This window comes from Arvicola amphibius, chromosome 11 (assembly GCF_903992535.2).
Source record: "Arvicola amphibius chromosome 11, mArvAmp1.2, whole genome shotgun sequence".
NCBI lineage: Eukaryota > Metazoa > Chordata > Mammalia > Rodentia > Cricetidae > Arvicola > Arvicola amphibius.
In genome coordinates, this window is record NC_052057.2 from 80,572,476 (window position 1) to 80,588,398 (window position 15,923).

A 15,923-nucleotide genomic window follows, 5' to 3' on the forward strand; every position below is an offset into this window, starting at 1 on the left:
AATTTTTAAGTAATGGTAACTCTTAGTTTCGAGTATACAAGTCTTTTAGTATCCACCTTGCAACCCATGTCCCAGAGTTTGCTCACCAGTCCTACAGCTATACATACTGACTTTGGAAAGCCTTCTTCCCTACTTTTGGTAGGCAAACCAGAACACCTAGTTAGAAGATTCAGTTAGTTCCTTGGGCAGCTGAGGAGAGGGAGCCTGAAAAGGCCAGTTCCTATAGCCATACTGATGAATTTCTTGCATATCACCATAGAACCTCCACCCGACGATAGATGAAGAAAATGACAGAGCCCCACATTGGAGCACCGGACTGAGCTCCCAAGGTCCTGATGAGGAGCAGAAGGAGAGAGAACATGAGAAAGAAAGTCAGGACCGTGAGGGAACCTCCAGCTGGTGACAGATGGGGAAGGTGACTGAGCCCCACATTGGAGCACTGGACTGAGCTCCCAAGGTCCTGATGAGGAGCAGAAGGAGCGAGAACATGAGGGAGAAAGTCAGGAACGAGAGGGGTGCGTTCACTCATGGAAACGGTGGGACAGAACTAATGGGAGATCACCAACTCCAGTTGGAATGGGACTGATGGATCATGCGACCAAACCCGTCTCTCTGAGTGTGGCCAACAGCGGGGGCTGACTGAGAAGCAAAGGACAATGGCTCTGGGCTCTGATTGTTCTTCATGGACGGGCTCTGTGGGAGCCTTCTCAGCTTGGTCGATCACCTTCCTGGACCTGGGGGGAGTTGGGAGGACCTTGGTCTTAGCATAGAGTGGGGAACCCTGATGGCTCCTTGGCCTTGAGAGGGAGGGAGGGGAGGTATGGGTGGAGGGGAGGGGAGGGAAGGGGAGAAGGAGGGGAGGGAAGGGGGAGGAGGAGGGGAGGGAGGGGGGAGGAGGAGGGAAGGAGATGGAAATTTTTAAATATAAAAAAAAATAAACCATGAGAAAAAAAAAAAAAAAGAAGATTCACTCTGTAACTTCTGCCTTGTCTTCTATTCTTCTTTGCCCAAACTTTCAGGTCCTCTTCCAGGATATGAATGGATAGACTCTGTCGTTTAGTCTGATGATGCTGGAAACACTGGAAAAGTGAATTGCACTTTCTAACACTGAAGCCAGGAAAACTCATCCCAAGTCATGGTCAGTTCATTTGCCATCATTACTCATACAACCAAGCCACTCATTCTGCCTTGTGTTTATTAATGAAAATATCCAGGTCAGATAAACTAGGTCAAGATTGTTCAGCTAGCAGGTATCACAGTGAGATCTCAAAGTCAATCTGAGTAGCTGTAAATTAATGTTTCCTTTCCATTCTACAGGCTTAAATCACCAATAGTATCTTCCTTGCTCAAGCTGTTTTTCATAATAAATTGTAAATCAGCATCATCAACTTCAAGTAAATACAATATGATCATACAATGAAAGCAAAAATAAATATAATAATTTTTCTGAATTGACAGCTAATTCTAAACTAAGTACACATTTCTAACTTAGTGCGGCTTTGGAAAGATTCAGAAAACTGCAAAACAAAACAAGCAAATAGTAACAGCAAAAACAACAACAACAACAAAAAGCAACAACAAGGACTTGCTTTTTACCATTGAAGACATTTATGGAGAAACCTAATTTCTACCATTCTGTTCCCCTGCATTTATGCCACAAGATTGTTTTGCAAATGACCAAATGTATTTTTCAGCATTAAAAAGAAGTGATGGTAAGAGTATTTTGACTGCATGTATGTCTGTGCACCCACAGAATGTCTGTCAAGAACATTGGACTACCCTGGAATTGGAGCTAAGGTGGTTGTTGTTATGCCCAGATTATGGAGTTGCCCCAAAGCCAACTAGGAGACCAAGTCTTGTATGTAAAAGCAAAGAGCCTTTATTCTTATACAAGTTTGCAAACTCGGACTCTCTATGTATCAAACATATTGGAGTGATCAGACAGCCCCAAGCTCAGTTGGGGTTGGGTTTTTATAATAGCCGAGGTTGGTGTGAGGGATTTCTAAGTTTCAGGACCCCTGATTGGCTGACATTTGCCTACCGGTGTCCTGGTGAAAAGTGATGGCTCTGTGTTGGCAGATGATCCTATCTACAATGGCTAGAATGTGAGGTCTGTTCATGGAGGGTGCCTGGGTACTCTCAGTTTGTGGTCTTACCACAAATACCAGCTCTTGCCTTAAGGTAAACTACTGAGACCCAGGACTCTATTGAGCTTCTCATGGCTGGGCCCTTCAGTTGTGAGCCGCCCTGTGGGTGCTGGGAAAGCTCTAGATCCTATCCCTGAGCAGGAGCAAGAAGTGCTCATTCATCTCTGCAGCCAGGACTGAAGGTGTTTTAAAATATAATTACATGTATGTTAGTTTGTGAAAAGCTTCTACATACCTTCATATCTATCTATACTGTAAGAAATCACACCATTGATTTTTTTTTCTGCTTTTCTTGTGTATAGGTGAAAGACCAGCAAAATCATTAGCGCATTGAAAATTCTGGGAACTCATAGGTGTAACTAGTTTGCTTCTCAATACAAATATTGCCTAGCATGTTTGATGACAAGATTGCTATCAGAAACAAAATACTGGCAGAAAGGGTGTTCTTTCCGTTCAATTCAGTCAGATTAAAAATAATTGCTTTTATGCTGGATCAGCCTTTTTAATAATTATGACAAAAGAAACATAATTTTTTATTTTTTCAAAATGAGATTCAGTTGTGCATTTCATTGATTGTAAATAACCAATCAAAATGACCCAATAATCTTTTAAAAATATGAATGAAACTATAGGTAAAAAGTTGTAAAAGCAATTGATCATTGAATTAGAAATGCATCTTTTATTATCTTCAAATTTTCACAGTACAGAATCTCTAGGAAACAAATGTAGTAACACTAGTACAAAATTAAATATATCTTTCATTGTTCTCAGCACTGATTTCTAACTTTCAGATAGTTTACTCCTCTCACATTATCGATCAAATCATTCACAATTGTTTAGAAATGTTCGAAGAAATTTTCTGAGAACAACAATAATCATATCAGCAACCAAGGCATGTAAAATACTGCGTGATATGTTTAATAAATTCATTCCTCAGTAATGTTTGCATTTGCTGAGTTTGTCCCATACTCCAGAATCACAAAGTTCTTAAATATGATTCTTGTGTATAGATATCTTTGCATTACCTCACAAATCAGTACCAATCCACACTAAGCAGGATTTTCTGCTCTTCTCCCCCTTTCTTGCTTGCTCTTTTTTGAAGGGGGAAAACTGCTTTCTATCAGCAGCCATCTGTGAGCCTGTCTTTCAGGCCATCAAACTCTTCCATCCATTACAGGGAGCCTTCCTCACCTCCGCTGCATGACAGCACAATAAAGATGACATACTAATTCAATGACTTGTAATTTCAGCTAAACAAAGGCAAGTGCCGCAGCTCCTTCCTTTGTGTTAACAGTGCCATATCGGGGAAGCCAGCTATGCAAACATAGCACTGGGAGGGTTTTATGACAGCAGTTGAATGGGGAGACTAGCTTGGTGTTGCTTTTTATGGTTTTTGGCTCCATAATTTTTGGCTCTGTGCTGCTGGCCATGGCTATTGTGTCTGGATTCTGTGTCAGCAGCAGCTAATTGTTCCAATAATGTTTATCATACGGATCCACCAGGGAGCTGTATATGTGGAGATAAACTACAGGCCAATGATACACACTATCTTACTGATCTCTATACACAGTGCTTTTGCCTCATGCCAAAAAGCCTTTTAGTTCCCCAGTCTTAAAAAAAAAAAAAATAACAGCTTAATCATCGTGCCAACAATAGTGTCTAAGGGGATGTAATCAGGTTCCTCTGATAATCTTAGCAACACATGAAAGTCATGCGCAAAAGCAGTAATTGAAGCAGTTGGTTCATTCTACCACCTGCTGTTGAAGTCACAGGTTAATCTAAATGAGGTCCTCTTCCGAGGAAGCAGTATGCAAAGCATTTTTTATATCATAAATGTGCATTACAGAAGCTTTACAAAATAATAAAGTAACAGTTCATTAAATGAACTGTATGAAGTATCTTAGGCTCGTCCAGCTTCTCCCGCTGCTGCTAGATGGTGAATCCAAGTGCCAATTCTGTCCTCATGTCTATACCCCAAAGCACACTTCAGTTTGCATATGGTTGCAGACAATGGGAGTTCCTGAGACAGATGCCCAAATGTAACTAAACGTCAGGCAATCAGGGAGTCAGCTGCAGGAAAGTGAAACATTTTTCTTTGTCTGCTTTTGATGCTATTTCCCTCAAGATTACTAAATAGAATGTTGACAATGTAAAATAGCCTGAGAATTGAAAATTAAGCAGCTTGCCATAGTCTGCATTAGCCCGTGTGCAAGGGATGGATTTTCTAATTAAACTTTTAACACCTGATTGCCATTAAAATTTTTTCTTAAATGTTTTCAACCAGGCCTCATCTTTCCCGCACACCTCTTAGGTTATGAAGTACTCAGGATTTCTGGTAGGTACTTTCTTTAGAAAAATGATTTTAAAATTATGGAAAGTTTAAATAAAACTTTAATGGAAAATTTTAAGTATAAGAGAAATTCCATCTGCATTAATTAAAATGCCTTATTTTAAGCAATTTTCCTTTAAATAGTATCTGTCATTTGAGCATTGATTCAGCGCTAGGTGCTAAAATAGCCAACATTATCTTATTTAGGACTCAGTGATTCTCAGGAATTGTTATGGCATCTGGGAAAACGGAAGAAGGTAATACTCAGTGCGAGGCTGCAGACCAATCCAATTCTATGGGTGAGGAATCAGCAGTTCGAAGAGAAAGATCTCTCAGCCTGAGTTCAAAGCACACACTTTTCATGCATAAAGAAAAGGATGTGTTTCATTTAATGTAAAAGTAGCTTAAAAACAATGTGGTAACCACGACTGGAGCTCAACCCCTCCAAAGACTGAGAGAGGAGGCCTGTTTGGGGTGTATATGAAACCCAGTCTCAGACAAAATAAAGACAGCAAAATTTTTCTAAAAATCCATTAGCAACTCATGATAATATAAACTGACTTATTCCTAAATTTGGTAATGTGTGGGGCATGTGTTTGAAAGATTTTTATAATACCAGCAACATTTTAAATTTTAAATTTTGTGTCTCTGTGTGTTTCTGTGTACATATGTGTGTGACAAGGCACATTTATGGAGCTCAAAAGATACTTTGTGGGAGTCTGATCTCTCCAAGTAGGTTTCAGAGATAAAACTCAGATTGTCTCTCAGTCTTGGAGACAAACTCTTTTACCCACTGAGCCTAGCTTTCAGTTGTTGTTATTCTTGTTGTTGGATTTTCTTTGTTTATTTTATATAAAGGATAAAATAGTGTTCATTTCCAAAATTGGTACAAGATGATAGTGAGCCATTAGCATGGTGAATATAAAATTAAAGGTATATGTGATAGCTAACTTTGGTTATTAACTTGAATACATCCGGAATCAAATAAAACTCAATAGCTAGCACCACTATGAGGGCTTTTCTTGATTGAATCGTTTGAGGTGAGAGTACCCACCCTAATACTGAGTCACGCCTTTTAGTGGCAGCCCACATAAAAGGATATGGAAGGAAGCTTCTGCTTTCTGCTTGCCTGCTCTTACTTCACAGTCCAAATATCTATCATTCCTTTCCTGATAATATAACCTACTTCTTCTGGGTTTCAACATAAGTGGAAGAATACTATCTCTGTAGGAATTCCCTGGGACTACACACCAGATTGGGATGGCCCAGACGTCCAGCCTCACTGACAGAACATCTGGAAGCTTGGTCTTTCCATCAGGACACAGTCATAGGGCTGACTGAATCACAGTGGGTAAGTCATGATAATAAATTCCTTTTTACTATATATATAGATAAAAATATATAATATAGTGATAGAGACAGGTAGATAGATATATGTATATTCTATTAGTTCTGTTCCTTTAAGAGAACTCTGACTAATACAGTATCTAATCAATATTAGAAAAAAATAATAAATAAATTATAAGTAACAAATGCAATCACATCAGTGAGTGTGTTTAAGACTGCTTACTTTATTCCAGACATTTAACAGTACACTTGTGCATTGACATGCATTACATAATAAAGCCTTTTAAGTTTGAAATTATCCCCACCTTGCAAGTGAGGAATTTGTATATTGCTTGTATATTATGACATAATTCGGAAGGAAAATAGTCTGGATTTGAGCCCAAGATAATGTAACTCCTTAAGGAGGAATTTCCTGAGTCAATTACTAGTGAGTTTTGAAAATTAAAGTTCTCTTAACTGTCAATAGTTCTTTACCTTGCTCTCAAGGAGAGAAACTGTATTTATAAGAGTTCACAGAAAAATTCCTATCACCATCACAGCATTATCATCTTTTTGGTATGTGTTAAACTTTCTTAACAGCAAGAATTATTAAGAAAACAACACCCTAATATTGTCAAGATCTTTGAAACAAATTGTGCATGCCTTTGTGTTGATAATTATATGTGTCATCTGGAGGAGCTGGGGAGGTAATTAAAGACATAGATAGCCCAAGGTTACTGTAATAATAGAAAGCAACATTTTCTAGAATATTTTTCATGATAATATATCAAATATATAAAATATCCCCAATGCATTGTTTCTAGATTTGAATATCATACTGGTGTGTATCTCATGCCACACACCATCAGAAAAGGTTCATTTCTGAGCTTGAAGTAGCAGCTGTCTATTAAATTAAGACTGATGAAAATTCTTCATGAAATTTAATTTGAAAAGAAGAAAAATCTAACAAAAGGAGAGACTGATAAGCTTATTATTACTATTATTTTAAGTTTATTTTGTTCTAATTGTTTTTTGTAGTAACTAAGTCCTCTTTTAACTTCCAGTGACCTTTTTAAAGAGTTGTTGGAATTGAGTAAATTACAAAATTTAACAAGAGGCTTAGATTTTATATAGCTAATTCCTAAGTCATGTAATAAAACTCAGGTTTTTTTTTTCCAATCACAAGTAATTTAGTATGTTTAACCATAATGTTACTGGAATAATCTATTTAATGATATTTATGAAATAAAAATCTTCTATGTTTAACTATTTCATGTTTATAAAAAATACGTTAACCTTTAAAAACCCTACTGGACTACTGGAGTTCGTAGTTTCCAGAGCAGATTTAAGTTCTAATAAGTGTAAAACTCAATAAACTGAAAAATCAACAAATCCTCTTGGACCTAACAAATAAGTGAGGTCATTGGTCAAACTTTCATTAGCAGAACTGCAAAGAAAAACAGGGTACTATAGAACATCTTATCTGTAATAGAAGTTTACAAATATAAGTGTGTGTGTGTGTGTGTGTGTGTGTGTGTGTGTGTGTGTGTGTGTGTATTAATTAGTTCTGGTGGGATCGTAAACAGTAAACTTGATGGACAAAGACTTTGACATCTCTATGAGCTTTGCCTCAGGAGAGACCTTTGCTAATTTCCCATGTGTTGACTGATTAATAAAAACTCAGAGTCAGATACTAGGATTCAACCTGAAGACCAGAAAAGCAAAGCAGCCAGTCACTGGCTCTTACCTCGATCTCAGTCCAAATTTGGAGTTCCTGCATCCAGTAATCTCAGAATGAGACTGAGAGTTGTTTCTTCCCATTTCGTAATCCTCTCTAGTTCTGGGATTAAGGGCATGCACCACGACAGCCTGAGTTCCATGGCAAGCTAATGTTGCTATTGGGATTAAAGGTGTGTGTCATTGCTGCCTGATCTGTAAGACTGGCCAGTGTGGCTATTTTACTTTTCTGATTTTCAGACAAGCTTTATTTATTAAAATATAAATGAAATGCCACTACACCCTTGGGTCTAAGGCTTTGGTCCTTGATATGTCTGCCTTATGCCAACAAAACACATTTACTCAGGACTTCATGCCCTCGGGGATTCCTCCATTCCCTACAAAGGGGCAGCCAGTCTTGAGGTAGAATAAAGGACATATGTTTATGGATTTTGCTTCCAAAATTTCTATTCAGTCTTATGATGAATGTTAGAGGAAAGTGCTGCTTCTGGCAGGATGCCCTTCATCTTACCATAGCAAGATAAATTATCACAGATAAGGAGGGCAGGGCATAACTTTGAAGGAACCAACAACCATAACAATAATTATAAACAAGGAGCTGAAGAGATAGCTCAATGGTTAGAAGTACTGACTAATCTTCCAGAGGACTCAGATTTGATTCCAAGCACCCACATGGCAGAAAGCAACAGTCCATAATTCCAGTTCCAAAAGATCTGTTGCACTCTTCTGGCCTCCTTGGGCAACAGTAATGCACTTGGTACACAGACATACACACAGGCAAAACACCCACAAGCAGAAGATAAAATAACAGAAAAATTTTTAAAATAAAAATAAATAATTATATACAAGAATAACAACAAAGTGGTTGCACAAGTGTGTATTCCCACCAGCAATGGATGAGTGTACCCCGTACCCCACAACCTCTCCAGCAAAGGTTATCATTGGTGTTTTGGATTTTAGCCAATTTGACAGGTGTAAGATGGTATCTCAAAGTTATTTTGATTTGCATTTCTGTGATAACTAAGGAGGTTGAGCATGACCTTAAGTGTCTTTTGACCATTTGAACTTCTGTTGAGAATTCTCTGTTCAGTTCAGCGCCCCATTTTTTAATTGGGTTAATTAGCATTTTAAAGTCTAGTCTCTTGAGTCCCTTATATATTTTAGAGATCAGACCTTTGTCAGTTGCAGGGTTGGTGAAGATCTTTTCCCAGTCAGTAGGCTGCCTTTGTGTCTTAGTGGCAGTGTCCTTTGCTCTACAGAAGCTTCTCAGCTTCAGGAGGTCCCATTTATTCAATGTTGCCCTTAATGTCTGTGCTGCTGGGGTTATACGTAGGAAACGGTCTCCTGTGCCCATTTGTTGTAGAGTACTTCCCACTTTCTCCTCTATCAAGTTCAGTGTGTTCAGATTAATATTGAGGTCTTTAATTCATTTGGACTTGAGTTTTGTGCATGGTGATAGGTATGGATCTACTTTCATTCTTCTACAGGTTGACATCCAGTTATGCCAACACCATTTGTTGAAGATGCCCTCTTTCTTCCATTGTGTACTTTTGGCTCCTTTATCAAAAATCAGGTGTTCATAGGTTTGTGGGTTAAGATCCGGGTCTTCTATATGACTCCATTGGTCGACTTCTCTGTTTTTATGCCAATACCAAGCTGTTTTCAATACTGTAGCTCTGTAATAGAGTTTGAAGTCAGGATTGGTAATGCCTCCAGAAGTACCTTTATTGTATAAGATTGTTTTGGCTATCCTGGGTTTCTTGTTTTTCCATATAAAGTTGATTATTGTCCTCTCAAGATCTGTGAAGAATTTTGATGGGACCTTGATGGGTATTGCATTGAATCTATAGATTGCTTTTGGTAGAATTTCCATTTTTACTATGTTGATCATCCCAATCCACGAGCAAGGGAGATCCTTCCATTTTCTGGTATCCTCTTCAATTTCTTTCTTCAAAGACTTAAAGTTCTTGTCAAATAAATCCTTCACTTCCTTGGTTAGAGTTACTCCCAGATATCTTATGCTATTTGTGGCTATTGTGAAAGGTGATACTTCTCTGATTTCCCTCTCTGCTTCCTTATCCTTTGTGTATAGGAGGGTGACTAATTTTTTGGAGTTGACCTTGTATCCTGCCACATTACTGAAGGAGTTTATCAGCTGTAGGAGTTCTTTGGTGGAGTTTTTGGGGTCGCTTATGTACACTATCCTATCATCTGCAAATAATGAAAGTTTAATTTCTTCCTTTCCAAATCGAATCCCCTTGATTCCCTTATGTTGTCTTATTGCTATTGCTAGAACATCAAGCACTATATTGAAGAGATAAGGAGAGAGTGGACAGCCTTGTTGTGTTCCTGAATTTAGTGGGATGGCCTTGAGTTTCTCTCCGTTTAATTTGATGTTAGCTGTCAGCTTGCTGTAAATAGCCTTTATTATATTTAGGAATGACCCTTGTATCCCTAATCTCTCCAAGACCTTTATCATAAAGGGGTGCTGAAAAGAATAACAACAAAAATCAAACTTCAGTATAACCATTTCAAGCAAATGTTTAGTTTTAAATAAATTCTACATGCATTAGAATCATTACACAAGGGGTTGTAAACACCTTTTTTTCTTTTGTTTTATTTATTTTATGTGTCTTTTACATCATGTGTCTTGATCCCATTCATTTCCTGTCCCTTTGCATCTGTCCTCTTCTGCTACATCCCCTGGCCCCAAAATAAAATAAAATTTACAAGAAAAAAGGGAGAAAGGGGGATGATTCAAAGCTTCAGCATGGAAGCTGCAGTGTGACACAGTAAGTCACGCAGTAAACTTTTTGTCTGTGTATCTTTATATGCAAGTGTTCATGAAAAGATTCTTTGGTCTGATTTGAGGCCTCTGGTTTCTATTGCACTATCAATGCTGGATCCTCCCTGTGCCGCTTCTTTCATATCCTGTTGTTGCACTGTATAGTAGAGATCCTGCAGCTTTGGGTCTGTGGTTCATGTCCATTCATGTGCTCCAGTAGATCATAAGACAGGAGGAAATTAGGGTGAGCCAAGTCATAACCATGTTCTGGACCTGGGCTGCTGCAGGGTGGGTTTGCCCACCACTTCTCCCCTGTCATCACCACCAGGGTTATTTATCTGGCATTGCCCTAGCTAATTCACCTCTTGCAATAATGAGAGATTATTTCATGTCCCCAGGGTTTGCTCTTCCACACATACAGCATCAGGAACAGATACATTGCCCCATGTTTGTCTCATCTATGGAGGACGGTAAGGGGTGAGGGGAAATGGGGCATCTCCCCCCTACCCATACTGCCACATGAAGGATGAGTAGTAGACACAACTTTACCACACTTACAGCTTTGGGGCTGGATCACCTACTCATCTCTTCCAACAAGGACAGCTCTGTTGAGCTACCCTTGTGAGGTACAGGGAGTGCTCTACCAAGTGTTGCAATGGGTAGAGGTTGGGGACAGTTCTCTGCTCTTGTGACCTCAGGGTCACTTGTTGCACCTGCCTCAGGCATTAAGGCTTGTGGAAGTGCAACTTTCCCCCACCTATATAATGGCATATTTCTCTCTTGCCTGCTTGTTCCTAAATACCCAGTGGCCACAAATTAACATACAGAGTCACAATATTACCTAAAAATGCTCAGCCAATTGTTCAGGGTTATAATCCACTAACATATTTTAGGTTAACTCATATTCCTTATTTATTCTCTGTCACATAGTGGTACATTGATTAGCATGGCACATTCATCTCCTGTTTCCTCTGTCTTTCTTGTGAATCCTGACTCTGCCCTTCTCCTTCCCATTATCTTAGTTTGGTTGCCCTACCTATACTTTCTGTCTGGCTAAAGATGAATCAGCATTTTATTAGACAATTTTGAGTGACAAATATTTATAGTATACAAGAAGATTATTCTATATCATTTCCCCATTTTTGTTTAATTAAAAAAGAAATTTTTAATTTTAACATAGTAATATTTTATACAATAAAAACAGCTATCAAGTAAGAATAACAGTTACAATATTTAGTCTATCTGTATTTGGCAAAATCAGAGAAAATGTTCCATTATTTATCTTATCTTTATTATTTGCTAAGTCCAAAGTGTTGTGCCTAATTCACTTACCAACCCCAAATTATTTTTTAATGTCTCTCAACTCTATTCAGTTTACAGATCTATACTGAGTTTCTTTTCTTAGTTTAATAAGGAAAACTGTAACTTTCTAGTCTTCAACTACATTAGAGACCCAAGAAGGAAATAATACAGGAAGTGCAAGCAAGTGACTTCCGAAAAATAGGAGAAATGATAGAAACAGTTGGCTACCTGGAAAGTAACACATGGTTTCTCTACAGTGTTGGGTTATCTGTCTATAGTCTTCAGGTTTAGAATATCTGACAGATGTTTCTGTGAAGCAGGATATTCTGAAGGTCTTTCTTACCTTGTCTTGGCAAAGTTTGGCAGTCACTTTTTTCATCTATTGTATAATTGTATAATTTGGACAGTATACTTTAAGCAGTCGAGGCAAGGACAATTTCTTGACCAGTGGTTCACATTGCCACAAAGAAAGTAAACTTAATATGCAGTTTCTTTGATGCTTATCATTTTCATTACAGTAGAATGGTGCTGCCAGGAGCAAATATGTCTCAATGTCTTTAAAATTAAGAACCTATGTTATTAAGACATCTTAAGTTCCATATTCTGTGGATCTCTGAAGTATTTGAAGACCACCTGTTTATCTAAAATATATCTCTGTTTGACCTAGAAAGCATACTTAAGATGGCTAAAAGTTTGATTGCAATAGGTGACTAACTACTAGCCTGCATTTCTTCATTATCCTAAATAGTTTGTAATCATAACTTTCAAGAACTAAAAATGGTCATTACATTGTAAAATGAGTTGCATAGGTACAATACCTTGAACAACAGTAGAAATGCATGTGTAATATATAAAAATCCTCCCTACATAAAATATTTAAAACTTGTAGTTTAAATTCAATAACCTAACCTTTTATCCTATTATATCTATATACCCTTTCTGTGGGAGCTCCTTTAGCCAAGAGCCTTTAAGATACTGCCCACTTGGATGTGGTCTCTTAAACTATAAATGCAGTTGGAAAGTGTGTACTTGCTCTTTTGCCTCTGGCTCTCGGCTCTCGCGCCCAGCTATCTCAGTTGGCAAAGTATGAGACTCTTAATCTCAGGATCATGGGTTTGTGCCCCATGTTGAGCACCATTTGTTGTCAGAGGTTTCTTTCTTGTTTGGTCCTGCAGTCATAACTCAGACAAAGAGGAAGCAAGATGAGAGTGCCTCACTGATATAAAATACCAAGCCACATGGCAAACACAGACAACAATTATGGGTTAATATAAGTTATAAGGGTTAATAAGAAGCCTGAGCTAATAGGCCAACCAGTTTATGGTTAGTGTAGAGCTCTGTGTGTTTCTTTGGGACTGAAGGACTGTGGGACCAGACAGGACAGATACCTCTCTCAACATCCTGCTTCTTTCTTTTCAAGATTGATTCAATAATCTATACTTTTATCCTACATTTCCCATTTGTTTTTTAGAATGAGAACACTGAATCTCATATCTTTTGTTCAGCTTTTTTCCTGGCCATTAATGATAACAACTTGTAACAAACTCCCCTAAATGATGACAAATATCCATTACCCACTGACTGACTAAAAACAACCCACCCTACTTCTTGGGAATGTGAACACTGTGTTCTTAAAACTTCTTCCTGCTGTCTTGAAGCAATGGCATCTTTAAAGGATCCTGAAAAAAATAGGATGATTATCAAGTCCTGGGAGAGTTAGCTATATCATTTGTTGTCCAGTCCCTGTGTAATGGGAAAGTGCAAGGCTTAACTCAAGTCCTGGCTAGAGTACTCTGTGAGGCTGGACAATCTCAGCTTGCTTCCTTGAAGTTTTCCTGAGTGGTTTGTAGTCCAAAAATAATCTTTGGGTGGTGTCTGTCATCTTAGGGTGAAATTGTTATGGGGCCCCACCCTTGTTTTAGAGACATCAAAAGTTGCTGTTAGCCATTCGAACTTCTTCTGTTGAGAATTCTCTGTTCAGTTCAGTGCCCCATTTTTTAATTGGGTTCATTAGCATTTTGAAGTCTAGTCTCTTGAGTTCCTTATATATTTTGGAGATCAGACCTTTGTCTGTTGTGGGGTTGGTGAAGATCTTTTCCCAGTCAGTAGGCTGTCTTTTTGTCTTAGTGACAGTGTCCTTTGCTTTACAGAAGCTGCTCAGCTTCAGGAGGACCCACTGAGACGGCAGGACAGAACTAATGGGAGACCACCAAGTCCACTTGGAATGGGACTGATGGAACATGCGACCAAATCGGACTCTCTGAGGGTGGCTGATAGTGGAGGCTGACCGAGGAGCCAAGGACAATGGCGATGGGCTTGGTCTCTACGACATGGACGGGCTCTGTGTGAGCCTTGTCAGTTTGGTTGATCACCTTCCTGGACCTGGGGGTGTTGGGAGGACCTTGGACTCAACATAGTGTAGAGAACCCTGATGGCTGTTTGGCCTCAAGAGGGAGGGAGTGGGGGTTTGGGGAGAGGGGAGGGGAGGGAAGGGGAAGGAGGAGGGGAGGAGATGGCAATTTTTAATAAAAAAAAATTGAAAAAAAAAAGAAAGTAAGATGCCCCAAAGTTAAGTGGAAACTAAAAATAGTAAAATGTGAATAAAAAGAGCAATAATGTGTAAAAAAAAAAAAAAAGTTGCTGTTAGGCATGGTCATTGTTCACTTTTAGAAAACTTAATAATTTTAAATGTCATATGCAGCAGATCTTGAAGAAGTTGAAGGATCATATTTTGTTATATACATTTATAGTATAAAATCTTCATCCCTAGTTGTCACGAGATAGACACTTAAACCTAAAACCATGTACAGGAAGATAGATTAATTAGTTAGTCCTGTATATGACTATTAATATTATGTAAATATATATATGTATATATATCATTTAAAGAGTTAAAATAAAACCAAAGGATTATGAGATTAGTGGCAATATAACTTTGCCTAATTTTGGTTTTTCTTATGTTCCACATCAGGTGGCTCTTCTGACATGATACAGAGATTTTGGATTTTTATTTAGCAAGCAAGCTTGGGTTTAGAGAAGGAGATAGCCAAACTCCAACTCCAAAGTCAGCTTTAATGTTTAATTGGATTTGGTACTACAAAAAGACCATTTGCATTTTATGTCTGTAAAGAACAGCAGAAACGAACATTTGAGATTTATGAAATTTTATTCTGTTGGAAATGTGATATACTAATAGGCCAATTTACACTTTTTCTGATTTTGTCAAATGTGAATGGTCTAGAATTTTTAATGTAATTATTACTGTATATATCTGTATATAGTTATTGTACTTATTGTATATAGTTTTTCTAAGTTATAACCTTTACTTTTTGATTAGACAGAAAATGGAAAATTATGTGGGATAACCCTTCTGTATGCTATGAATATGTTTTCTTCCTATTAGCTAATAAAATAGTTCATTTGGCCAATAGCCATGCAGAATATAGCTAGGCAGGAGAAGAGGGCAGAGTCAGGAGAACAGTGAGCCACCAGAGCAGCAAGGTGTACTAGACAACAGGCAATACCATGAAGCCACGTGAAAAAATATAGATTAATAAAAATGGTTTAATTTAAGTTGTAAGAGCTAGTTAATAATAAGTCTGAGTTAACAGGCTAAACATTTTGTAATTCATATTAAGCTTCTGAGTGATTATTTTAAAAGTGACTGAAAGACCAGGTAGGATAGAGAAGCCTCTATTTATATCCATGCTATTATAGGACAGACAGGTGATGGAGACAACTCAATCAGCCCCACTCACAAGTGTTCATTTCAATGAGTCATTGGCCTGGGCCAAGACCTCTAGCATATCATCATCACAGGACACTTACTGAAACTCCTCTTGGATATCCTGCTGTTGCCCCAAGTCATGGACATCCTGTGATTATCTTTCTGCAAGGCCAGTTCCTTCAAGTACTCTAGCAGTTCATAAACATTCTAGATGTTAGGGTGGGTCAACCTAAGTCTAGGATGTTGGACTGCGTGTTGGCTGAGCTGGTCAGTCCCAGCCACTGGGACAGCCCCCTTTGGTGAGGGGCAGAACCAGATCTTGTTGGCCCATGTCATCTGGGTCAGCTCTCCCATGCCCATGGTAAAAGTGGAGACATCTATCCTGAGTGTGAGGTTGTAGGTGAGGGGCAGCAGTCCCATAGAGGGATGGGGCCAGCTATATGAAGGGCAAAGCCCTGCCCCTTGTAAGAACCATTTAAAATCAAAACTAGAAAATTCCAAAATATAGAAAATCCTAGAAGATATTCATTTAACTGGCATCTGTGCAGAATTAGCATGTTGACTGAGGTT